Source organism: Lycium barbarum, chromosome 10, assembly GCF_019175385.1.
Source record: "Lycium barbarum isolate Lr01 chromosome 10, ASM1917538v2, whole genome shotgun sequence".
Classification (NCBI taxonomy): Eukaryota; Viridiplantae; Streptophyta; class Magnoliopsida; order Solanales; family Solanaceae; genus Lycium; species Lycium barbarum.
This window is the reverse complement of record NC_083346.1, coordinates 59,857,616-59,884,131: the sequence shown is the minus strand read 5'-3', so window position 1 is coordinate 59,884,131 and position 26,516 is coordinate 59,857,616.

Genomic DNA, 26,516 nt, shown 5'->3' with positions numbered 1-26,516 from the left:
TGGCCTAAAGCTAAGTTTTCAACCCAGGTCCCAAAGCGCTCCTAAGTGCATTTAGAACCGAACTAAACGTCCGACCAAGTCACAAACGGTCATCCAGACCTCTCGGAATCCACAGAATTTCAAAAAAAGTCTATTTTCTCAAAAGTCAGCTTTGGGTAAAACATTTTGAACTATAAGGCTTCAACTTCCAAAAGTCACACCAAAACTCGGCCGATGACCTCAGAAAAGGTTCAACAGGGGTTAAAGGGTCAACAACTATATAACGACCAATCGGGTCATTACATGCATGCTCCTACTAAAGTCCTCGTGTGTCTCCACCAAGGTGCCTTTGCTTAAATTCCCTTAACTCAAATTCCGGCATGTTCTCCACAGCTCGAATAAATTCAAACCTGAACATTGATTTACCACTTAGAACGTCCCAATTGTCGAACCTGAACACCTATAACCATTCGCGTGATTATCTCTTTCATTCAATCAACTCAATCGAGCAGCAACACCAGAAATAGCAGGAGCTAACCGACTTACACAACATGTAGCAAGCTCTCAACCCTAATCCAATATTAGATGCAATAACCACTAGCTCCTTGAGTACTAAAACTTTGCAGTTGTCCAACACTAGATTCATCCTTATTAGTCAACCACTGGCTCCCATTAGTCCATGCCATAACCCATCATACCAACTCAACACAGAACCAACAGAATTGACTACTGAGCCGTATGAGGTAAGAAATTCTCAAGTACGGTTCTAAGGAAAGGAATTGAACTACCTGTTCCGGCCGGTAAGCCGTAACCTACCTGAAAAGCCGAATCGGAGCCTAGAATAATAAAACCTTGGCCTTGCCCTTTCTTCGCGCCTCCAAGTACTCAAAGTCTGTTCATAATCGAATTCTACATTAGAAATCAAGAAGAACGATACCCATATTTCTATACTTCTAGTTAGGTCAAATTTTAACCCAAGGAATTGGAGAAACGCCCCATAAGGGTAAATCGAGAAATTGAAGGATAGAACATGCAATTCAAGCTCCAGGTGATCAAACCCACTAATCAATTGCTAAAAAACTTAAGATTAAGCCTAATTCGGATTTACAACAAAACCTCCAAATTTGGGTATGAACCCTAACTTTTCAATCCTCAAATTAATCACTAATATTTGAAGAAATAAGGTTAACAACAAGGAATTCATCGGATTTTATCGTTATACTAGTCAATTTCTCCATCAATTTCTATTTAGAAAGTCTAAAACCTATTTTAATAATTTATCATAAGACTCATCTTCTCCACTTTGATTCTAGTGATTCTAAGCATGGATTAAGGACCTAGGAGGGTAAATGATGAAGTCTAGGGTCATAGATCTTACCTCAAAGAAGAATTAGTCCAAAAGCTAATCAATTCTCCCAAAGTGTGGTTAGAAAGTGATGAAGGGAAATGATAGGGTTTAAGGGTTTTTAACTTGAGAAAAAGAATTGAAATCTGCCCGACATAGGCTGTAGTAGTTCAAGGCTCGCTGCAGCGCACTCGCTGGGGCGACAAAAGGCCCGTTATGGCGGCCAACAGATAGTCCTCATAGTAGCTATAGCGGCACCCACTACCACTACCACGAGACTGCCACAGCGGATGGACGTCTGCTGTGGCGACTCACCTCTAACTCACCTAGCTCGCTACAGTCGTCAGCCCCTCACTATTGCAGGGCTACTGCGGCGGTTCTGGTGTTGCTGTGGTGGACACCAGACACAAGAAAATTACTGATTTTTTACCATTCTCAACCCGAAATTTGACTATCACCCGAGGCACCATAGATATAAAACAAACAAGCAAACACACATAAGACTGCGCCACGAACTCACTAGTGGCCTTGGATTTCCCAACGGAGGTCTATTTGACCAAGTCAACCCCCAATGGCCTAAAGCTAAGTTTTCAACCCAGGTCCCAAAGCGCTCCCAAGTGCATTTAGAACCGAACTAAACGTCCGACCAAGTCACAAACGGTCATCCAGACCTCTCGGAATCCACAGAATTTCAAAAAAAGTCTATTTTCTCAAAAGTCAGCTTTGGGTAAAACATTTTGAACTATAAGGCTTCAACTTCCAAAAGTCACACCAAAACTCGCCCGATGACCTCAGAAAAGGTTCAACAGGGGTTAAAGGGTCAACTACTATATAACGACCAATCGGGTCATTATATGCATGCTCCTACTAAAGTCCTCGTGTATCTCCACCAAGGTGCCTTTGCTTAAATTCCCTTAACTCAAATTCCGGCATGTTCTCCACAGCTCGAATAAATTCAAACCTGATCATTGATTTACCACTTAGAACGTCCCAATTGTCGAACCTGAACACCTATAACCATTCGCGTGATTATCTCTTTCATTCAATTAACTCAATCGAGCAGCAACACCAGAAATAGCAGGAGCTAGCCGACTTACACAACATGTAGCAAGCTCTCAACCCTAATCCAATATTAGATCCAACAACCACTAGCTCCTTGAGTACTAAAACTTTGCACTTGTCCAACACTAGATTCATCCTTATTAGTCAACCACTGGCTCCCATTAGTCCATGGCATAACCCATCATACCAACTAAACACAGAACCCTAATGTCTATCCTACCATGTATGACCGCAACATAACTCTCAAATCAAGTACCTCGTAATTCACAATATCCTTACCATTTGTCTAAACACGAATGTTAGACCCCGTATTTTATACGTCGAGTTATTCGCGAAGGAATCGACGTGAGATAGAAACCTCGGATTTTTAATTTCTAAACTAGAACTAATCGGTTATAAATTTTACTTAGTATAAAAATGTTATTGGAAATTAGGAATGACTTAATTGTGCTGTTAAGTAAAAATTTGTGACAACAATGAACCAAGAAGGACATCAACGTGCAAGGTCCAAAAGATGACTCAAAGTCATCTAAAACAAGGCTATTATGGAAGACATACAAATATGCATTTAATGTTGATTCATCCACTACATTTTCAATATATTGTGGACAACAAAAATAAACTTCATAACCAAGTGTGAAATTCGGCCAAGAGCTGAAAATTTGAGGAGAAAAAGTTGAAGCATGCAATTGAATATTGAAGCATCCACTACTTCATGAAAGTATACATTATTTTAGGAAGACATAACATGGTGGAGGGATCATTTCACATTAAATATGGATCATTCATCTTGTAATGATTACAATGGACAAAGGGTGGTGTGTGAATCATTCACCACACATGATATTGTCTTGTAAACAATTGAAAAGAAAGAAGAAGAAAGGAAACAAAGGGAGACAAATTCGGCCATATAGCCAAAAGTAGAGGGGAAAAGAAAGAAAATTTTAGGTGTAAAGTTAAAGGAGTGACTCATGCCATAAGTGGAGCATGTTCCAACTTGTAGGCATCAAAGTTGAACCAAATAATGACCAAGAAATCATCCATCACAATTCATTTCAACTACACAACACAAAGAAAGAAAACCTAAGCCTAGAGAGAGAGAGCATTCGGCCAAGCTTTGCTGATTTTTGAGCTCTTTGAGTCTTGATCCAAAAATTATTTTCCAAGGTGTTTCAAACCTTTATAAGGTCCCTAAAACGTGAATATAGTCTTTGGAGCAACAAGAACCATTTTCATCTCAAGTCACCAACTCTAGCCAAGTAGAGAAGTCAAGTTGTCAAGGTAAGATCTAACTTTCTTTTCCATGCATTAAGGGTGATGTAGATGAGTAGATATAAGTTGTATGTATGAAATAAGGTGTGTTGATGTTGGAACATGATAGTAACCATGAGGTTATATGTGTTGATGTTGAAGTATGATTGTAACTTGAAGAACATGAATCGCATGCATAAAATCATGAATGTTGGTGTTGGAATGACTATGTGGCCGAGGGGACTGTTTTGGTGGAATTAATGAACTAATTTTCTTTACTAAATATGGATGTTACTATCATAGATCTCATGGTAAAAAGAATGAAAAGAATTGGAAGGTTAAAGGTGAAGTTGTGTTAGTATGAAAATAAAGTGAATCTATGATTTTATGTGAGTGATGTTGAAGCATGTTGAAACCGTGTGTGGACTGTTTTGTGAGGAAGTTAGTGAACTGTTTTTACTTGATATTTTGATTGTTATTATCATGAAATTTATGATGGAAATGAAGGTGTTTAATGGTTGGAGTTGAAACTAAAGTCGTTTGTGAGTTGTTGTAAGGATTATAGAAATGACGATGTAGCATAGTTGCGTATGAATTGATGTTGTACTTGTCGTGTGGATAGCTGGTCATAACTTACTAGAATTATATGAAAATAAGACATGAAATTATGTGTAAAAATCGTATGTGGTTGGCTTAGTATGTTCATAAACGTTTGCAAGAATTTCGAACATTGTTATGTTGTCGGTTAGGGACTGTTTTGGATGTGTTGTTGGTTAGGGACTGTTTTGGACTTGTGTTTTCATTAAGTTGGAAAGACTAATTATAAGTTAAGAGTATACATAATATTGTATGTTGGATGGGCTGTTATAAGTTGTTACATGCAAACGTTAAGGTTACAAACTATTAGAAGTAACTTGCGAATGTCGTAGCCGTATGTGAATCGTTATTGCATGTTATGAATGTGGGCTGTTTGGAATGTTGTGTGGGCTGTCCGGATTGATATTGAACATATAATTATTGATGTTGGGCTGGTTGTATGTACTTGGTTTGGATACAAGAGCAAACGTCGCCTAAACATCTAGAAAGGAGTTACTAACGTTAGAATACGTTTTGAATCTCCCGGTAACTTAAACGTAGTTGTTGGCATCTTAATATAGGTTGAAGTATTATTGGGCAGCGTATACATATTGTGTGACGAATAAGCGCTAAAGGTATGTGAAGCTAACCCTTCTTTCTTTTTGGCATGATCGTTGTGAAATGAATATACGATATATATATATATATATATATATATATATATATATATATATATATATATATATATATATATATATATATATATATATATATATATATATATATACGATTCCAAAGGAATTCCTACTCCTAGAGCCACTAGGATGGCTATTGATCTTGATTCCCATAACTTATGTTTTGATATATATATTGATATGTACATATGATTCAAGTTCCATTTTGATATAATCCACAGGGACATCCGAAAGGTATATGATATGACTATTATTTGAAATTGCGAACGATGGTTCGTGTTGACTATTCTATTGAGTCCTTAAAAATGTTTTGAATTGCATATAGTTTCTCACTACTCTGCTCGTGCATATCTTAATATATATATATATATATATATATATATATATATATATATATATATATATATATATATATATATATATTCTGGAGTTATGCTGTGTTATGGTGTTATGCTATGTTACGGAGTTATGCTGTGTTATGGAGTTATGTTGTGTTACGAAGTTATGCTGTGTTACAGAGTTATATTATATTCTGGAATATGCTGTGTTATGGCGCCAGAGACGGGGTGGCGACCATGTTCACCGAGTCCCATAATGGGGCCGGATATGATATATGATATTGACATACCTGATTTATGTTTCGAAAGCAAGTACTTGGTGTTCTGGTTATTGTACTCATTTTCTGTACTTCTTATTTCAATTATGATCCCGTTTTCTGTGTTTTATGCTTTACATGCTCGGTACATATTCCGTACTGACCCCCTTTCTTCGGGGGGCTGCGTTTCATGCCCGCAGGTGCAGATACTCGCTTTGGTGATCCGACAGCTTAGGATTCCCCTTCTGCTATTTTGGAGAGCTCCGTTGTTCCGGAGTCCAGATTTTGGTACAAATCCTTCTCAGATATATATATATATATATATATATATATATATATATGCATATGTTGATTAAGGGTACGACGGGGCCCTGTCCCGTCATATGTTACGTTACTGTTGATACTCTTAGAGGTCTGTGGACATATGTGTGAGTTGTGTATGGGTTCTGTTCAGCTGTGTCTATACGATGTGCTGTGGTATGATGTTCGTATATAATGGCGGCCTTGTCGGCTTGCATATGATATTATTATATGATGGCAGCCTTGTCGGCTTGCATTTATATGAATATTTATGTAACAGTTCTGAGACCATGGTTTGGTCGTTATAAGATCCATATTGAGTTTGATGTGAAATGAACATATAGCTAAAGAGTATGTATACGGGTGTCCATGTCGGGCACCAGTCACGGCTTACGGGGTTGGGTCGTGACAACGAAGACCCAGTGAACATACCCTTTACAGAAGGACCAGGACCACAATTGCCCAACATCGTAAGTCTCCACTCGTTACAAGTAACCTTGCTTTGGAATCTTGAACCGATAGCCACTTTTCTGAAAGAACCCATAAACCACTACCATATAGTCACGTCGAAGTCCAACTTTACTTTTCACGACCGAACATGAAATTACCACGAAATCCTCTTCTTTATGCCTTCATTCCATTAAGCCATAAATGCACTTTTTGACTTCTGAGCAACCCAATGCTAAAACATGGAGATCATTTGACCTTCCGTACTATCTCTCCTATTTCTCAAGGAAACCCCCACAACAAACGAGTCTTAACCTCGATCCTACACAACTGAAACCTTAAGTTATAGCTAGAAACTGAACTTGATCGCGTGCCCGAATCATAATAACACATCTCGTACCATACCACAACACGTCATAACACACCACTTGCATAAGAATTTAAGAACGAGTTTCCACCATTCGTGAGAGAATAAGACAAAAATATTCAGATACCATTGGAATCGACTAGATACCAATTCGAATGAAGTAGCACGAAAGGAATGGAAGAAATGAAAGTTTCCTAAATGTCCTATAGCCTCTCGCAGATAAGTACGGAGTTCATTGTATCGATCCGCAAGACTATACTAGACATGCTCTTGTACTTATAGACCCGGTAACTTGGGGCTCTGATATTGTCACGACCCAAATTCGTTTAGTCGTGCAGGAACCTACCGTTTTCCACCTTGGTAGGCAAACCCTTCCCCTACCCAATATGTAATCTATCAATGCACAAGAATGATGTAAATAGTAATAAATCTCAATATCAGTTTAAAAGAGAATCAGTGCGGAATAAATCTTCTACACAAGGAATCTGGCCTATGTCAGTACAAGAGCTATTAATAAACACATAGGTGTGAATATATAATAAGAACTCCCTAAATGTTGCCATACAAGGCTCTTAATATCAAAAGGAATACTGTCTGGAAATCGATGACAAGTACACGAAGAATGGAAACTGGGGCTACAGATTTGGCAGTAGCTCACCCTAAGTCTCCAATAACACCGTCTCGGGGACCACTCTGAAGGATCAGAAATACAACTTGTCATTCACTCTACACCCCGAAAAGGAATGTTACAAGGTAGTATCAGTACAAATAACATGTACTAAGTAGGCATCATAGGCCGACAACAATTAGCTAACATATATAAAGGAAGAGACTAAAGAATAGACAGGCTCACAATAAAGTATAGACAAAACACAGTCAAAGAATAAGAATCATAGCCTATGGTGAAGCACCTAAACACGAGTCTGCCAACAATAGATCTCTGTAACCTCAAGTCATAGCCTAAGAGAAAGTCTCCAATCCTCGATTCCATAAATCCCCAAGTATGTATTAATTAGGCACACGACAACTCAAGTTAAAAATCAACCAAGGAAATCAATGCGGAAACGCACCATACATTACAATAAGTACAACAACCAAATCAGAGATGCGGATGGATGTAATATGAATGCACATGCGATGCAATGCAATGATGATACACACATGCTCCGGGCAGAATACCTCCATGCCTCGACAGTTATGGCCCATGGGGGACCCGCTATTACACCTCGTATTTTTGTACGTACAGATTCGTTGGATGTTAGTTGTCCTAATCATGGACACCAAAGTTATCTTCAAGGATTTATGAGATTATATGTGCCTGTCTTATGGTTATGAGGGTTTAAGTTCATGTTGAGTAAGTTATGGAAGAATACGGGAACAAGAGAATTAAAGAAATTAAGTTTGTCAGAACTTTAAGAAAACTTGGCAGAATTTTGAACATGATTTTTGGTCCAAATTACGAGAGGTATATCTCCTAGAATATGAGGAGTTGTGGTGTGCATTACTATCAAAATTGAAGTTCATTGAGTCAAGTTTTCAACCTAATAAACCGTTCATCAATACGATATCGGCGTAGGTAGTTGTGGGTGTTTTAAGACAGACTGCTCGGGCAGTGCAATTTGATGAATCCAATTGACGGACCGTAAAATGCTTTGCACCCCGTCAAATGGCACCCCCACCGCAAAACGGTCACAGAGATCCAATTCTTGGTGGCCAATTTGATGCCCCATTTGACGTTCGTAAAACTGTTTGACGCTCAATTTGACGCCCACAAAACAGTTTGATGGTATGTCAAACTGTGCGTAAAAAATGAGGCTGTGGAGATTTTCCTTTTGTTATAAATTAAAAACCCACAACTTGGGGCTCATTATTTCACAAAATCAGATCCCTAGTGCCGCTCCAAGCTCTCTCAACAATCCCTAATAATCCATAAACATCCCAAACTATTCCAAGAGAAGATCAAACCTTGAAAACCCTAAGCTAGTTCATGAAGGAGATGCGTTCTTGCTTCTAGTTGGAGTGGTGGTGAATTAAATCTTGGAGCAAGTTGTGTGCAGCTAAAGATCTTTAAAAAAAAAGGTATGTTATTCGTCTTATTACTTATGCTGGGTTGATTTGGAGGTTAGTGTTAGTAAGTCTTAGAATTGCAGAGAATCAAGGTAGAGAAGTTATAAGGTATTAAGTTGAAGTATTGGGTATGGATTGAATTTGAAAGGGGGTTTTGGATTGATTTGAGTCCAATTTGAATGTCAATCTCTTGGCTATGGTATTTTTGATGTTGTTATAGTTGTTTGGGAGTTGTTTTGAAATTGGAGGAAGTAGATAATACAGGAGAAATGCTGCCCAAATTTCATTAGCTCACTTAATAGTTTAGTTTGATCTTATAAGCATTTCGACGACTTAACCTTAGTGTGTATCATCTTGAATGTAGATTTTCAAGATCAGGAGAATAGATGTTGAGTGTTTAATTAAGACGACAAGGTATGTGAGGCAATCCATTTCTTTCTTAAGGCATGATCTTATTGATAGAAAAAGTACAAGACTGATATCCATAATGTCCTTATTCCTAGAAATACTAAAGCTTATGGTTCTTGATGTTCTTATGGTATTATTGATCCATGTCTCATTATTATTGATATTGTTTTATGGTTACTGTCCTATTTATTGAGGTTGATCTCATCTTATGGTTATTGTTCCTTCAAGGTGAGATACGTTCATGATGATAGTTCCATAATTATAATCGGAGAGTTGCCGACCTAACACCACTCCGATGGAGTCATAACTTTACCTTGGGATCTCATGCATGCTTATATATATATATATATATATATATATATATATATATATATGTAGCTATTTTCCTAAATCGAGTTATGCTATAGTCGGTCGGGTACTACACCGATTGTGCACACTACTGTAGTTTGGTACGGATAACACCAAGCTTTGTTATGACCGGGTGCGGATGGCACCAAGCATATATGGCCGGGTATGGAATTATGATATATGTATGTGATTTTTTTTTTAAGGAAAGCATGCATGAAATCCTCCTCAAGAGGCAATTAGATGTACAAGTTATTTCTCTTATCTCGTATCACTTTCATAATTATGTTATGTTGCTTTCCATGCCTTACTTACTCAATACTTTATTCGTACTGACGTCCTTTTGTTTATGGACATTGCGTTCATGCCCGCAGGAAGACAGGGAGATGGATCAGACCCGTAGGCTGCCTTCTCAGTGATTGTACAGGGCATTCCACTTGTTCCGGAGTTGCAGATCAGTATGGTATGATTCGTTTGTGTATATATGGGCATGGCGGGGTCCTGTCCCATCCTTATTATGTTATGCACTCCATTTAGAGGCTCCTAGATAGATGTGCGTAGGTAGATGTTCCATGACATTCTTTGTCCATATTTTGTTGCGTCACTTTGGCAGCCTTATCGGCTTGTGTATACGGGCACAGTTTGATGACATATATAGATATATATATATATATATATATATATATATATATATATATATATATATATATATATATATATATATATATATATATATATATATATATGCATATGTCTCATGGGATTGTGCCCCTTACAGCTTATGATGTTTATTAGTTAGCATGATGGCACACTCAGGTATGATTATGTGATGCATGTATGCCATGTGGTGCTCGGTAGGTTACCTTCGGGTGCCCGTCATGGCCCTCGGGTTAGGTCGTGACAAAAGTGGTATCGAAGCAGTTCGTCCTAGGATTTGTCTACGAACCCTGTCCAATAGAGTCTTGTTTATAGGTGTGAAGCGCTCCACCCTTATGAACAGAAGGCTGGAGGACATTTATGAATGATTCACCATTCTTCCTCATCTTAGATCGTGCGATAGAGTCATGTTATAAGGAATTATATTTTTCTAACTGTGCGTTATGTTTTCAGTAATGCCTGTGATGAGGAAAGCTTTAGCCGCACAGAAGGGCAAGTCAGTGACCGATAAGAGAACTGGACAGGTACCACCGGTAGAAATGGAGGAGCGCGAGTCCTAGAACAAGGCTCCATCTCGGTCCTCCCATACTCCGCCTGCTCCAGAGGAGCATAAAGGAGCCCCAGCTCCAGCTTCAGCTGCAGCACCCCCAGTTACTCCACCGGATGCTTCAGGCCAGAAGATGTAAGAGGTCATTCAGTTGTTGACTTAGTTAGTGGCTGCTCAAGCCCAGCGATAGGGTACAGGTCATAATGACAGGGTTGTTAGTGCCAGGGTTCGAGATTTTATTAATTTAGATCCTCCAGAATTCTTTGGGTCGAAACGAGATGAGGACCCGTAAAACTTTATAGATGGGATGTAAAGAACGTTGCGGGTGATGCTGTCACGACCCAGCTAGGGGCTGTGACGGGTACCCGGGGCTAACCACCGAGCACCGCTCGTGCCATCACTTAATAAGCTTATATAGCAGGCATTTATCCGATTCTTGGTTAATATATAATAAAATCCATTTTCGTTTAGAAACGAAATGCTTTTATACATACGAGCCCTTAGGCTAGAAAAATAACATACACACATACATATATATACATAATAACCATGCCATGAAACAACACGACCCACGTCGAGTATCTACGAGCCTCTAAGAGATGACACCTACAACTGTACACAAAAGAATCATCATAGGCACCTCTGGAACAAGGGAGGGCTTCCAATCAGCTAGCAGCCTCTAAGAATCCGTAGCGAGATCTCCTCCCTGTCTACCGTTGGGCATGAACACAGCGTCCATAGAAAAAAAGGACGTCAGTACGAATATTGTACTGAGTATGTAAGAGGAATGAAATAAACAAACATAATAGAAAGATCATGAGTCATGGGACAAAGATATAACCTCACACATGTCATAGGCAATCATATTACTATCATATTTCACAGTTTACACAATCATAGTACCCATGTTATCACATCCCATACATCATCACGTACGTCATTATATACCTCATCACATCATAATCTGTATCGTTACCCGCATCTGGGTAACCCTCATATGCCGCCCACTAGTGGTGATCATGCTCGGCCCTCTTGACTCGGTGTAAACATCACAGCCCGCATTAGCGGTGACATGCCCGGCCATATAGGCGCGGTGGAATCATACGCAGCCCGCATTAGCGGTGACATGCCCGGCCATATATGCGCGGTGGAATCTTATCATCATAACATCAATCATAACACGTCATTGTTATACATCTCAAGCCATAGCATCATGTTATCATTTCTTAGTGTTCCATATATCCCATAGTGTTACAAGTTAGCATTACTTATGATCTTATTGTTATACCATACATTAGCATTAAGAGCATTCATCAGGCTTTAAGACAACCATACTATGTCAGGGTGACGTAAGGCCGTGAACCCCCGATTGTATTATGGACATTTATGAGTATCATGCCTCGCCTTGAAGGAAATAAAACATACGGCGAGTGTTTACAGTAATAACATCATTAGCATTGTAGGAACAACATGCCACAATTTCTTGAATCTCTATACTCTAGCTCATTGTCATCACTATCATGCTCGTAGAGGATTTAATATATGGAAGGGCTCTTAAGCTTCATCTTATAGAAGGATTTATGAAAAGCTTGAAAGATTCATGCCTTTTGAAAGAAGCGTTAAGCCTCATGTACCTTTGTTGTTTAAGCAATTTAGCGTTTGCTTATTCTCCTTCAACATCACGCCTCTACCTTCAAGAAGAGGATTCATACTAACATTAGTCAATTAGCCATAAGAACGCATTACTATTCCTATAGAAAATTGGGCAGCACTTCCTTTATTTATACTACTTTTCCCATGGTCTATATCAACTCCCTAGCGTTCACAACAACATCCACAATAGTACAATAAACAACCATAATTTATATACGTTTATCACATTCCACCATTTTCCTCCAATTTTCCCACATTTATTCTTATAACGCATTTTTGTGTTTTCACACATTTAATACTTGTTTCGCGATATAGACATCATTTATAACGTATTCACAATCACAACACACCATCATTCATGATTCAATGCCACTATCATTCAATGGTGACACTGCCATTATACGGTCCGTATAATCGACCGTAAAACTGCTCCAGTGGCTGCCCTTTCCTGTATCAACTTGACGGTTCATTTTACGGGCCGTATAATTTTATACGGTCCGTATAATCTACCGTAAAACCCACCTTTTCTCAACATCATTCTGTGACACTTCTATGGTTCATTATACGGCCGTAAAACCATTATACGGTCCGTATAATCGACCGTATAATCCACCAGTTAATTGAATCTTATTTTTGTCACTTCGTTAAATCTACGATCCTTATGGAACCTTCTTAACAATTGTTTAGCACTTCGATACCAATCTAAGGGACGTTATCACTCGTCAAAACACCATATATGTCATACCTGTCATTGGCCTAATCACTGCACGCTAGCGGGGGAATTTCCAAGGTGTAACATTCTTCCCCCGGTTTGGAACATTCGTCCTCGAATGTTAAACACTCTGGATTCTACAAAATTTTTGCCAGAGTTTCCCCTGTAATCTGGCACTACTAACCTGTCACAACAACCCATAATATCATCATCTCACAGGGCTACATCACAATATCAACACATCTATGGCCACACACGACAAAAAGCATAAAAATGAAGCATACATACCTTATATCGTCGACGCTTCATCTTGAATCTCTTCCGGGGGTTGAAACAAATGGGGGTACTTGGATCTCATTTTCTCTTCCGCTTCCCAAGTCATCTCTTCCCGATTGTTGTTCCGCCATAGAACTTTGACTGATGCTAGCTCTTTTGTTACATCCGGCATTTTTGCTTATTCAAAAAATTTGAGATAACTTGACTTGTAAGGAATAAGGACATATTTGGACCTTACTTGGTATGAATGTGTCGGTTATGAATACGTTGGTGTGGAATTACGAAAGGAGGCCAAGGGCAAAATAGGAATTTTGGAAATTAGTTTCAGAAATTACAAAACAATTTGTAGCCAAATGGGCTAAAAAAAAATGAAAAATTGAGGCCCAAACATGGAGGGTGGCCGGCCATGGTTGGCCCAAATCCATGAGCATTAGTCATGTGATTAGTCACATGACTAATTAATATAAAGAGTATATACATGGATCAATGTTCATCTTTTGGAACATTCAAGAAAAATTGAGAGAGAAAAAGAAGAGGAAGGTCACGGCTAGGAGAAAAAAAAAAGGAGAGAAAAGAAAAAAAACATTCCAAGCTTCAACCTTGATGCAAGAAGTATAATTTTCTTGAACTCTTAACAAGTGCACGACCCTCTCCAACTTGGTACAATTATCTTGGCAAGAGGACAATTCTAGTGGCAAGTGGAAAGTCTTGGAGAAGGTAAGGATTTTATGCTTTTGTTATGATATGGAAGGTATATGTATGATGTAGTGTGTGGAAATGAATGAAAAGCATGAAAATTTTGTGTGTTAGAAGTATATGCATGTTGGCCGTGTATATGTATGTGTTGCAAGTATATGATGACTCGAATTCATGTGGTAATCTAGTTGTTGTTATGGTAGAAATTGTATTGGAAGTGAAAGTTGAATGAATTAGTGGAATTTGGAAAAAGTAGGGTGTGGCCGTGTGATGCTATGGGGATGATGGAATGTGAATTAAATCCCGTTAGTATGCCAATTGTGTTATTGTGAAATGAATAGAAGAATAATGGCTTTAGTTGTTATGGAAAAAATGGTTGTTAAGTTGTTGTAGAAAAACATGCAAGTTCATTGTAACTTATGTAAATATGGAAATGAAAGTATTAAGAGGCAAATTATGGTTGGCATTGATGAAGTTGAAAGATAGAAATATATCATGAACCTGTTTGCTAAAAGATTGGAAGTTGTGGGCTAATTATGCTTTTGGTAGGAAACTTGTATATGGTGTATACCCTATGTATATCTTGTGAAAATGGTATGATATGCCTCCGACGTATGTTGTAATGGCCTTGATAAGTGATGAATATGAAAATGGTAAGATTGGTTTGGAAATGTAAGGTCGGAAAGAAAGATGTGATGTTATGTCGGAAAGATGGCTAGTATGCCATATTATGTCTTTTGTAATGCTTGTTGTTGTTATTGATGTTGTTTCTGGGTTGCTGTGTTGATAAATTGAGTCGAGCTGAGTCTCGGGGATGATATATATATAGGGGAAATGCTGCCGAAATTTCGGTAGGCAAGTATGTAATAAGTTTGGATTATTGAAAAGCTTGAATTTGACATTTGGCAAACTTGACCATTTGTAGATTCTGGACGAAATTTGAATCGAAACCAAGCGAGCGTAAGACGCAATTGAGGTATGTAAAGCCTTCCCCTTTATTCTTAGGCATGTTCTGAATGTAATAGGCTCGGCCGCGAGCCTTAAATACGACTCCATTCCTCGTAATTCGAGATGGAAATCCGCTCCAATTCCTTCAGTAAAATTGAATCATTTCTCTTATAACTTGTCCCTAAAGTGAACTTTTGTATAAAACTTTCCTAAACGGAGTCGGAATACCTCCAAATGACTATGGATGACCTCATAAGGTCTATTATCAGTAATTTACATATGTCGCCTCGAGTTGGTCCGAGGCGGGCCCACAAGGCCCGATGCCTTCTGTATAACCTTAATTACTTTGGTTCTGTCCGATTTTCTCAGAAAACATCTGGACTATTATTGTGATTATGAAATGACTATTTTTATGCAAATCGTACAAAATGATTTCTGGACATCTGAGAATCTGATCCTGATAATAATCTGTCGTGCCTTCCCAAGGAGGACATAGGCGCGTATTATGCATACTATCCGAATACTCTAATTTGACTCGCCATTTGGCCTACTTCAGTTTGATTGAGTCGGTATAACGATCCGTATGTATGTGGTTTCTCATTAATCTGTTTGTGGATGTCTCAAAGCTTCCTTTCACCGGATCCCGGGCCGGTTTATATCTTGCGGATGGGCCGCCGAGTCCCTTGTCGGGGGCCGGGTCCCATGTATGAATTCCGAAGTATGATGTGTCCGGTTCCGGGGTACTGTGGTATATGTCCGTCCCCGGTTACCGTGTATATGTTACGAAGTATGATGTGTCCGGTTTCCCGGCATGTGATCTGTCTTCGGGGTTACCGTGGTTATGATATGATGTGTTATGTGACAGAGATGTTCGAAGATATGAAATCTTCTGAAATATGATATGTTGTGGCGCCAAAGACAGGAGTGGCGACCACGTTCCTGTGCCCTGTTGTGATTCTGTGTGTCCGTATGGATTCTGATTCTGTCTGTCCGTATGGATTGTGATTCTGCCCGTCCGTCTGGACCATGATCCTGTCCGCCCGTTTGATTTATGGTTCTGTCCGCTATATTTCTGTGCTTCCGGTTCAGACTATGATTATGTTTGTTATGTTTCTGCTTTACATACTCGGTACATTTTTCGTACTGACCGCCGGTTCTTCGGGGGCTGCGTTACATGCCCGCAGGTACAGACGCACCCGGTGATACGCCGCCAGTCTAGGGCACAGATTCTGCTATTTTGGAGAGCTCCTATGATCCGGAGCGTGTACTTTTGGTATATGTCTTCTGACATCTGTATATTCTGTACGTATGGTAATTCTGGGTACGGCGGGGCCCTGTCCCGTCATATGATTCTGTATGTCTGTTAGAGGCCTGTAGATGTGTTTGTGGGTTAGGGTCTTTCTGTACGGATATGTGTATATGTTGTGTTTGGGGCGATCCCATTCGCCGCGGCGGTCGGTCCGCATATGTTTATATGTTGCTTTGTTGGCCGGTGTGGCCTTTGTTGGTATTTTCTGTGCGCAGGGTTATTTTGGATAGTCTGTAAAACAAAGGAAACTCTGCCAAATTTTTTCTGGAAGTTATTTAAATTTGAAATATAGCCTTGACGGCTTCTGCTTTATACTTGAATGCGTTTGATAAAAGTGAGATAGCATTGGATAGATGTGTTTGGGTGCCCAGATCGGGTACTAGTCACGGCCTACGGGGTTGGGTCGTGACAGAAGTGGTATCAGAGCGGTTAGTCCTCGGTATGTCTACAGGCCGTGTCTAGTAGAGTCTTGTTTATCGGTGTGTTGTGCACCACATCTATAAACAGGAGGCTACAGGGCATCTAGGATGTTACCCTTCTTTGAATCTTAGATCGTGCGATAGAACTGTATTAGTAGGATGATCCCCTCCTGACGATTTGTTATGTTTTCAGCGATGCCTCCGAAGAAGGCAACAGCTGCCCAGAAGGGCAAAGCGGGGGTGGAGGTAGGAGAGACCAGCCGGGCCCAGAGAGTTACCAGGGCTAGTGCGCGGCTAGCGCTTGAGGATGAACCCCCGTCAGCCGGATCTGTTACACCCCCCTTACCGGAGGGGATCGGAGCAGCAGAAGCTGCTGATCAGGGCACGGCTCCACCGCGAGCTCCCAGGGTTCCAGTGCCCGAACCTCCAGCTCCACAGGCAGGGGCGGAGGGCAGGGCTATGCGAGATGCGGTCCAGTTGTTGACCACGCTGATGGCAGAGCAGGTTCGCAGGCATGGATTTGGGGGTGGTCGTGCGGACAGATATGAAAGCTCCAGGGCTCGTGCGTTCTTGACATGTAATCCTCCAGAATTCTCCTGGACAAAACCCGAAGAGGACCACCAGGAGTTCATTAGAAAGATGGAGAGTACGATACGGTTGATTAAGGCTTCGCCGACTGAGTCCGTCGAGTTGGCTTCGTATCGGTTATATGAGGTAGCGGCGAACTGGTATGAGTCCTGGCAGCTATCCAGGGGTGACGATGCTTCCCCAGCAGTATGGGCCGAGTTTACTAAGGCCTTTCTTGATCATTTTCTACCTCTAGAGCTGCGGAGAACTAGGGTTGATCGATTCTTGAACTTGAGGCAGAACGGTAAAAGTGTTCGAGAGTATAGCCTAGAGTTTGACTCACTGGCTAGGTATGCACCCGCTATAGTAGCTGAGATGGCCGACAGGGTGCACCGGTACGTGATGGGGCTGGACCCTTATTTGATTGATAGTTGTCTGGCGGTGGCTTCTCAGCTAGGGATGCATATTGCTCGGGTGCAGGCGCATGCCCAGGGCATGGAGGACCGACGTAGGGAACGTCGGCCTGATAGGGGCCACGACAGGGGCCGGCCTAAGAGAGCCAGATCGGCCGGGTATTCAGGGGGATTTCAGAGTGAGTTTTCTCAGCGGCTGGGTAACAAGTATTCGTCCCAGCCAGCACACAATACACCCCCACAGTTTTCGGGACAGAACTCCATGGCTTCGAGTTCGCGAGTAAATGGGAGTTTCAGTCAGGTGGGGTCATCCATACCTCGGTGTCCTTTTTGCAGGAGGCGTCACCCGAGTGAGTGTTATCGTGCCACTGGTGCCTGCTTTTCTTGTGGCCGACAAGGTCATACGATGAGAGAGTGTCCGTATAGGGGTGGTCCAGGTGGTTCAGCCCAGCTTACTGGGTCAGTTGCTGGCTCGTCTTCTCCTTCGGCAGCCATACGCCTCACAGGGCGAGGAGCACCAGCACCAGCGCCAGCACCAGCGAGTCGTGGCCGAGGTCGAGGTGCAGCTTCCGGTTACAGCGGTCCTTCGAACCGCGTATTTGCTTTGACCGGCCGGCAGGACCCAGGAGCGTCTTCAAGTGCACACCCAGGTACGTTAGTGATCTTTTCTTGAGGGATATGTGTATGAATGGGTCTATACTTTATCATATTATGTGATTTTCTCCTTCTGGGTATTAATAAGAGCAAGGTAATTGTTAACCTGATAGACATTGAGAATTCGGAAGGGCGATATGGTAATTGTATGGTTTAGCCCGGGGTGGGACCCACTATGAGAATTTTCCGAAAATTTATTAAGACCCCGATCTGCCATAAATTATGTGACAAAGGTCGTGCGGGGCTGTCGACGAAATTATACCAGCCCTAACGCGTCAAAATGCATGAAAGTTTCGAGGTTAAGCGTGCTAAGGCCAGGGCAATTCTGGGATGGGTGACCCCCTGGGAAGTAATACAAAAGTTTTCACAAGTGTAAGTATGATATATGTAAATTGAAATTTGGGGTAACCTAAAAGGAAAAAAGAATGTGTGGAGTAACTAGTACCCTTACGGGAGTCGCGCAGGCCTAGACGGACTAAATGGGCGAAAAGAAGAAGTGTGATATCGCTCGAGAATTTGGGCCAATTTGAATAACGGTCGAAGACGTTCGCGAATAAGATTTTAGTAAATGTATATGTATGTGTATGATTTTCGTCTGGTGATCATATGGATCAAGAGCCGAGCCTCGGCGACTAATGTTGTGATAGACGAAAGGTTTTACTAAACCGAATACATGAAACGAAGCGGAGAAGAGGATACGAATGTTTTCAAAAATATATATAATAGATAAACTTCGGTTACGTTATCACTTAGTCTAGTGTGACGATATTTTGAAAAGAAAATGAGTATGGGTAGTAGGAAAGATGAAGGATAAGAAATGTGAATAAGCAGAATCTGTGAAAGAGCTGACAAGCGACACGTAAGACGATTTGAATGACAATTTGACGAACAAGTTTATGAATGAGTGAACAGGTTTCGATGAGATAATCTGTGATACAATGGTCGGGGTGAATAACGAGATGTCGACAAAGGGAAATTTTCGTAAATCACTGGAGCCTTAATAGGAGTGGTCCGATTATAATCAAAACTCTATCTGTTATACTTCTGCACCTCTTACTCTGATAAGGCTCTGTCTATTACGCCTCTGTACTTCTGAACCTGATTACGTTTCTGTCTGATACACCTCTGTCCGATTGACTCTGGATATGAATCTGTCTGATATAACTCTGTATGTCTGACTCTGATTACGAATCTGTCTGATACATCTCTGTATGTCTGACTCTGATCTCGGATCTATCTGATACCCTCCCATACATCTGACTTTTACTACGAATCCGTCCGCCATAATTTAGTACGTTTGCCTCCGATTACGAATCCGTCCGATATGCTCCTGTGCGTCCGATCCCAGTTCTGAATCTGTTTGGTATGACGTGGAATCATGATGATGCGGTAAGGAACCGAAGAGTATGAGAAGAAGTGATAGTAAGAATAATGTCTGAAAAAGCCTTGAAGGAAAGGGAGAAGGGACACAACGTCTGTGAAAGAGCGAAAAGCATTCATCCGTTACTAGAATATAGTTTATGGCCCAATGACTGTGTGGGATATGAGAAAATATGTTATGAAAGCATACGAGTCAGTAATGTGAAGAATTACTCCATCATATTGGTAAAGAATCCATATCGGAAAGTCAACAAAGGATGATTATAAAAAGAACCCTCCCGAAGTAGTATGATGCCCCATGAGGTCAATTTAACATTCGAGGACGAATGTTTTAAACGGGGGGAGGATGTTACATCCGGCATTTTTGCTTATTCGAAAAAATTGAGATAACTTGACTTGTAAGGAATAAGGCCATATTTGGACCTTACTTGGTATGAATGTGTCGATTATGAATACGTTGGTGTGGAATTACGAAAGGAGGCCAAGGGCAAAATAGGAATTTTGGAAATTGGTTTCGGAAATTACAAAACAATTTGTAGCCAAATGGGCTAAAAAAAAAATGAAAAATTGAGGCCCAAACTTGGAGGGTGGCCGGCCATGGTTGGCCCAAACCCATGAGCATTAGTCATGTGATTAGTCACATGACTAATTAATATAAAGAGTATATACATGGATCAATGTTCATCTTTTGGAACATTCAAGAAAAATTGAGAGAGAAAAAGAAGAGGAAGGTCACGGCTAGGAGAAAAAAAAAAGGAGAGAAAAGAAAAAAAAAATCCAAGCTTCAACCTTGATGCAAGAAGTATAATTTTCTTGAACTCTTAACAAGTGCACGACCCTCTCCAACTTGGTACAATTATCTTGGCAAGAGGACAATTCTAGTGGCAAGTGGAAAGTCTTGGAGAAGTTAAGGATTTTATGCTTTTGTTATGATATGGAAGGTATATGTATGATGTAGTGTGTGGAAATGAATGAAAAGCATGAAAATTTTGTGTGTTGGAAGTATATGCATGTTGGCCGTGTATATGTATGTGTTGCAAGTATATGATGACTTGAATTCATGTGGTAATCTAGTTGTTGTTATGGTAGAAATTGTATTGGAAGTGAAAGTTGAATGAATTAGTGGAATTTGGAAAAAGTAGGGTGTGGCCGTGTGATGCTATGGGGATGATGGAATGTGAATTAAATCCCGTTAGTATGCGAATTGTGTTATTGTGAAATGAATAGAAGAATAATGGCTTTAGTTGTTATGGAAAAAATGGTTGTTAAGTTGTTGTAGGAAAACATGCAAGTTCATTGTAACTTATGTAAATATGGAAATGAAAGTATTAAGAGGCAAATTATGGTTGGCATTGATGAAGTTGAAAGATAGAAATATATCATGAACATGTTTGCTAAAAGATTGGAAGTTGTGGGCTAATTATGCTTTTGGTAGGAAACTTGTATATGGTGTATACCCTATGTATATCTTGTGAAAATGGTATGATATGCCTCCGACGTATGTTGTAATGGCCTTGATAAGTGATGAATATGAAAATGGTAAGATTGGTTTGGAAATGTAAGGTCGGAATGAAAGATGTGATGTTATGTCGGAAAGATGGCTAGTATGCCATATTATGTGTTTTGTAATGCTTGTTGTTGTTATTGATGTTGTTTCTGGGTTGCTGTGTTGATAAATTGAGTCGAGCTGAGTCTCGGGGATGATATATATATAGGGGAAATGTTGCCGAAATTTCGGTAGGCAAGTATGTAATAAGTTTGGATTATTGAAAAGCTTGAATTTGACATTTGGCAAACTTGACCATTTGTAGATTCTGGACGAAATTGGAAACGAAACCAAGCGAGCGTAAGATGCAATTGAGGTATGTAAAGCCTTCCCCTTTATTCTTAGGCATGTTCTGAATGTAATAGGCTCGGCCGCGAGCCTTAAATACGACTCCATTCCTCAGAATTCGAGATGGAAATCCGCTCCAATTCCTTCAGTAAAATTGAATCATTTCTCTTATAACTTGTCCCTAAAGTGAACTTTTGTATAAAACTTTCCTAAACGGAGTCGGAATACCTCCAAATGACTATGGATGACCTCATAAGGTCTATTATCAGTAATTTACATATGTCGCCTCGAGTTGGTCCGAGGCGGGCCCACAAGGCCCGATGCCTTCTGTATAACCTTAATTACTTTGGTTCTGTCCGATTTTCTCAGAAAACATCTGGACTATTATTGTGATTATGAAATGACTATTTTTATGCAAATCTTACAAAATGATTTCTGGACATCTGAGAATCTGATCCTGATAATAATCTGTCGTGCCTTCCCAAGGAGGACATCGGCGCGTATTATGCATACTATCCGAATACTCTGATTTGACTCGCCATTTGTCCTACTTCAGTTTGATTGAGTCGGCGCCATTTGGCCTACTTCAGTTTGATTGAGTCGGTATAACGATCCGTATGTATGTGGTTCTCATTAATCTATTCGTGGATGTCTCAAAGCTTCCTTTCACCGGATCCTGGGCCGGTTTATATCGTGCGGATGGGCCGCCGAGTCCCTTGTCGGGGGCCGGGTCCCATGTATGAATTCCGAAGTATGATGTGTCCGGTTCCGGGGTACTGTGGTATATGTTCGTCCCCGGTAACCGTGTATATGTTACGAAGTATGATATGTCCGGTTTCCCGGCGTGTGATCTGTCCCCGGGGTTACCGTGGTTATGATATGATGTATTATGTGACGGAGATGTTCGAAGATATGAAATCTTCTGAAATATGATATGTTGTGGCGCCAAAGACAGCAGTGGCGACCACGTTCCTGTGCCCTGTTATGATTCTGTGTGTCCGTATGGATTCTGATTCTGTCTGGCCGTATCGATTGTGATTCTGCACGTCCGTCTGGACCATGATCCTGTCCGTCCGTTTGATTTATGGTTCTGTCCGCTATATTTCTGTCCTTCCGGTTCAGACTATGATTATGTTTGTTATGTTTCTGCTTTACATACTCGGTACATTTTTCGTACTGACCCCCAGTTCTTCGGGGGCTGCGTTACATGCCCGCAGGTACAGACGCACCCGGTGATACGCCGCCAGTCTAGGCACAGATTCTGCTATTTTGGAGAGCTCCTTTGATCCGGAGCGTGTACTTTTGGTATATATCTTCTGACATCTGTATATTCTGTACGTATGGTAATTCTGGGTACGGAGGGGCCCTGTCCCGTCATATGATTTTGTATGTCTGTTAGAGGCATGTAGATGTGTTTGTGGGTTAGGGTCTTTCTGTGCGGATGTGTGTATATGTTGTGTTTGGGGCGATCCCATTCGCCGCGGCGGCCGGTCCGCATATGTTTATATGTTGCTTTGTTGGCCGGTGTGGCCTTTGTTGTTATTTTCTGTGCGCAGGGTTATTTTTGATAGTCTGTAAAACAAAGGAAACTCTGCCAAAATTTTTCTGGAAGTTATTTAAATTTGAAATATAGCCTTGACGGCTTCTGCTTTATACTTGAATGCGTTTGATAACAGTTGAGATAACATTGGATAGATGTGTTTGGGTGCCCAGATCGGGTACTAGTCACGGCCTACGGGGTTGGGTCGTGACATCTTTATTCCGAAGCCTTCGCACTTGCCTATCTAGAATAGCAATAGGCACCTCTTCATATGTTAGCTTCTCTGTCAGTTGCACATCCTCTATCGTGACAATCTTTGTGGGATCTCCGATACACTTACGGAGCATCGAAACATGGAATATTGGATGGACTGATTCAAGCTCCGAAGGCAATTTCAACTCATAGGCTACCTGGCCCACCTTACTAATGATTTCATAGGGTGCGATGTATCTAGGGCTTAGCTTCCCTTTCTTGCCAAATCTTATCACCCCTTTCATCAGTGATACTTTCAGAAACACCCAATCCCCAGCTTGAAATTCCAGGTCTCGTCGGCGATTGTCTGCATAAGACTTTTGGCGGCTTTGGGCTGTTAATAATCGATCTCGGATCACCTTAACTTTTTCCACCGCCTGTTGAATCTATTCGGGGCCTATCAATTGTGCTTCTCCTATTTCAAACCATCCAATTGGAGATCTACACTTCCTTCCATATAAAGCCTCATATGGAGCCATCTGAATGCTGGAATGATAGTTATTGTTATATGCGAACTCAATTAGTGGCAAATGATCATCCCAACTACCACCGAAATCCAACACACACGCCCGTAACATATCTTCCAAGGTGTGAATGGTACGCTCGGCTTGCCCGTCAGTTTGTGGATGAAATACCGTGCTAAACTTCACTTGCGTGCGTAAACCTTCTTGAAAAGACTTCCAGAACTTAGCTGTAAACTGTGCTCCTCTATCCGTGATAATAGACAATGGAATACCATGGAGTGGCACAATTTCCTTGAGGTATAGCCTTGCATAGTCTTCTGCTGAGTACATGGTTCTAACTGGAAGGAAATGGGCTGCTTTTGTCAATCTATCCACGGTCACCCATATAGAATCATATTTACCCCGAGAACGAGGTAATCCCACGATGAAATCCATGTTAATCACTTCCCATTTCCAAGTGGGTATTTCTATCACTTGCAACAAGCCTCCTGGCTTTTGATGTTCCGCTTTTATTTGTTGGCAATTTGGGCATTGTGCTACGAATTCTGCTATATCTCTTTTCATGCCATCCAACCAATACATCATCTTGAGATCATGATACATTTTGGCTGCACCTGGATGAATAGAATACCGGGAACAATGCGCTTCCTCTAGGATTCGTCGGCGTAATTCCGCCACATTCGGCACACACAACCTGTCTCGATATCTAAGAATCCCATCAATATAAACTTCAAACGGGGACTTTTCTTTCTAATGAGATGTGTCTCTATAATGACATAACTGAGGATCTTCACACTGCCGTTCTTTCACTTCCATATCCAAGGACGAAATTGTGGAATCTTAGATGCTAATACCCGCATTACCTTAATCAATTACACGCACTCCAAGATTAGCCAATCGATGAAGTTCTTGAACCATCTCTTTCCTTTCCGAAGGGATTTCACATAAACTGCCCATTGATCGGCGGTTAAGTGCATCGGCTACTACATTCACCTTCCCGGGGTAGTATAAAATGTTAACATCATAATCTTTTAATAATTCTAACCACCGCCTCTGCCGCAGGTTCAACTCCCTTTGCTTGAGGATGTACTGGAGGCTCTTGTGATCTGTATAGATATCAACATGCACACCATACAAATAATGCCTCCACATTTTCAGGGCATCAATAACCGCAGCCAATTCAAGATCATGCGTCGGATAGTTCTTTTCATGTTTACGCAATTGTCGCGAAGCATATGCAATAACTTTACCATGATGCATCAACACGCATCCTAATCCCACACCGAAAGCATCACAATACACAACGTAGCTATCTGGCCCTTCTGGAAGTGTCAACACTGGAGCTGAAGTTAATCTGTCTTTCAACTCTTGAAAGCTACTTTCACAAGCATCACTCCATTGGAATTTTGCCGACTTCTGGGTTAACTTCATTAATGGAGCTGAAATGGATGAGAAACCCTCTACAAACCTTCTATAATAGCCTGCTAAACCCATAAAACTGTGAACTTCCATAGGCGTCGTAGGCCTTGGCCAAGTCTTCACTGCTTCAATTTTCTGAGTGTCGACTCGAATACCGTCATTGGAAATAACATGGCCCAGGAATGTCACCGAGTTCAGCCAAAATTTGCATTTTGAAAATTTTGCATACAGCTCCCGAGCTCGAAGAATTCTAAGAACAATCCTCAAATGATCTGCATGTTCTGATTCTGTGCGAGAGTACACCAGGATATCATCAATAAACACTATCACAAACAAGTCCAAGAGAGGCCTGAATACGTTGTTCATCAAATTCATAAATACAGCCGGAGCATTAGTCAGCCCGAATGACATCACTCCAAATTCATAGTGGCCGTACTTCGTTCTGAAGGATGTTTTTGGAATATCCGCTTCTCTAATTCTCACTTGATGGTAGCCTGACCTCAAATCTATTTTTGAAAACCACTTGGCACCTTGCAATTGATCGAATAAATCATCAATCCTTGGGAGAGGATATCTGTTCTTTATCGTCACTTTGTTCAATTGCCTGTAGTCGATACACATTCGTAGAGATCCGTCTTTCTTTCTCACAAACAAGACTGGTGCTCCCCACGGTGATGAACTGAGTCTAATGAATCCCTTCTCGAGCAATTCTTTCAGCTGCGCCTTTAGCTCTTTTAATTCTGCCGGAGCCATTCGATAAGGGGGAATAGAAATAGGCTTTGTGTCCGGCAATACGTCAATAGCGAAATCAATTTCCCTTTCTGGCGGAAGACCTGGAAGTTCATCTAGAAATACGTCTGGAAACTCATTCACCACCGGAACTGACTGGAAAATTGGTGGCTTTGCCTCGGTATCATGAACCCGATCTAAGTGATAAATATAGCCCTTGGCTATCATCTTCCTTGCCTTGAGGTAGGAAATAAGCTTACCCTTCGGGGATGCTGTATTACCCTGCCATTCTAGCACGGGCTCTCCTAGAAATTGGAATCGAACCACTTTTATGCGACAATCAACATTTGCATAACACGAGGCCAACCAATCCATACCCATGATTACATCGAAATCTACCATTTCTAACTCAATCAAGTCAGCTTGAGTCTGACGATCGCATATCACAATAACACAATTTTTGTACACTTGTCTTGCTATCACAGGATCACCAACTGGAGTGAGTACCTCAAAGGGTTTAATTGACTCGGGTTTTACCCCGATACAACCAGCAACATATGGAGAAATATAAGAAAATGCAGAACCCGGATCTATCAACGCATACACATCA